Source organism: Echinops telfairi, unplaced genomic scaffold, assembly GCF_000313985.2.
Source record: "Echinops telfairi isolate 266 unplaced genomic scaffold, ASM31398v2 ScPeMD7_7453;HRSCAF=8491, whole genome shotgun sequence".
Lineage (NCBI taxonomy): Eukaryota > Metazoa > Chordata > Mammalia > Afrosoricida > Tenrecidae > Echinops > Echinops telfairi.
This window is the reverse complement of record NW_022111353.1, coordinates 2,262,699-2,264,838: the sequence shown is the minus strand read 5'-3', so window position 1 is coordinate 2,264,838 and position 2,140 is coordinate 2,262,699. Positions and strand designations below refer to the sequence as shown.

The 2,140-nt window shown below is 38.9% G+C and overlaps 1 pseudogene; it reads left to right on the top strand.

Moving 5' to 3' along the window:
• Nucleotides 1-274: 274 nt before the first annotated feature.
• On the top strand, nt 275-1,283 carry LOC101656574 (annotated as a pseudogene).
• Nucleotides 1,284-2,140: the final 857 nt, after the last annotated feature.

Sequence of the window (2,140 nt, the reverse complement as noted above, 5' to 3'; positions counted from 1 at the left end):
CTTGTTTACCTTCAAGCTTTTAAGACCCCAGACGCTATATCCTTTGATAGCCGGGCACCATCAGCTTTCTTCACCACTTTTGCTTATTCCCCCGCTTATTCCCGTTGTGTCGTGAAGGTGAGCATCATAGAATGCCAACTTAATAGAACAAAGTATTCTTGCATTGAGGGAGTACTTGAGTGGAGGCCCAATGTCCTCCTGCAGTTTAATATCTTTAGACTGCATTTTCTATATGCCTTTCCTTCCAACTGTCACCACAATCAGTACCTTCAAAATGACTGTGCCAAACATAACCACAATGGGATGGATTCCTTCTCATGGTGTTTTCTGACAGTCGAGAGCTACAGATGTTACATGCTTTGCTGCTCTTGCTAGTTTATCTATTAACCTTAGCAGGTAACCTCATCATTTTCATGATCACCACGTTGGACCAGCAACTCCAGTCCCCGATATATTACTTCTTAAAGAACCTTTCCCTCCTGGACCTCACCTTCATTTTTGTCACAGTGCCCCAATCCATTGACAACATTGGTGGATGATGGCTATATTTCCCATGGTCAGTGCGTACTCCAGTTTTACTTCTTCATGTCTGGGGCGTGGGTTGAGGTGGCCATCCTCACAGTGTTCTTATGACCACTATGCAGCCATATGCTTCCCACTGCACTCAGAGGTCATCATGAATCCTCATAAATGCGCTTTGGATGTGATCACTGCATGTTTAAGTGGGAGCATCCTGCAATCTTGTGCACAAGCTACAGTCTCCATCACATTTTGGAAGCCCAAAGTCGTCCACTACTTCTTCGGTGACATCCCTCAGAAACTAGAGCTTTCCTGCTCCAAGGATTATCTTGGAGTGTCTGGTGTGACAGCCCTCACGTCTGCGATGGCCTTCATGTGCTTCACCTCCATTGTCCCCTCCTGTTTCCACCTCTTCTCCACAGTTCTAAGAATGCCCTCTGCTGAGGGCGGATCCAAGGTCTTTGCACCTGCCTGCCCTACCTCTTTCTTGTATCATTTTACCTCTCCACGGGTGTCTTTGAGTTTCCAAAACCAAATTGAGATTCTCCTACTGCTTTTGAGCTCATAATTTCTACCTTTGGTGTAGCTGTTGACCCCCTGCCTCTCCCCCCCCCGCCCGCCTCCCCACTGCCCTGCTGAACCCTATTATCTAGAGTCTGAGGGACAAGGCATGAAGAGAGCTGCAGAAGTTACTGTTGGGTGGAGAACTCACCAGGAAAACAACATTTGTGTGCTGTTTTGGATGGCTCTTTTATATTATATAGAAGAAACATTTGAAATAATATTCAATTGCAAGTAGTGGTATTGAGAAAAAACCAAGAATTTCCCCATGTAATATAATCATTATCATTAGAGAAACTCCTCATGTAATCCCTATACCATTTTAGTAATTGAAACCATTTGTTCATTCTTTCAAATTCAGAGAGAATAAACAACTATAATCTATTCATATTGATTCATGTTTTCCTTTCTAATAAATATAGACACAAACACATATTGAGGTATACCAACAAACATGCAATTTTAATTTTTTGTTCTAAATAGGAAATAGTATAACACTAAAAGAAATAAATTTCTATAATCTCATCCCCCAAGCCACAAATTATCTATTTTTATTTCAATTATTTAATTCATATGTACATTTTCCTTATTGTCTTTATATATATCAATCTTACTTATTAATATGTATTTATATACCATTACTATGTAAATTTATTTTAAAATTTCATATGTGCATGGAATTAACGTCATAAAACATTGAATCACTTACCTATTTTACACATACAAGTTGTTAGTTTCAATGTTTCCATGTTTAAATATTGCTAAATATTCAAGTTTTGCTCTTCATAATTCTCAGCAATTGGGTTCTTGAATTAAATTGTATTTAGAAATTCAAGTCTCTTGTACATATACAGACAGATTGATTTCCAAACATTAAAACCATATTATGTGGCCAGTAACAATATATGGCCATGGCACATCATCTAACTTCTTATACCTTTCTATTCATTCATTTCAAGAAAATTCATAGGGAACCTACTCGGTGACTGAAACACAGAAGTACATAAGATGTGTTCAGTAATGGGTACTGTGGGGGGTTTACTTTCCCCCAAATTATTTG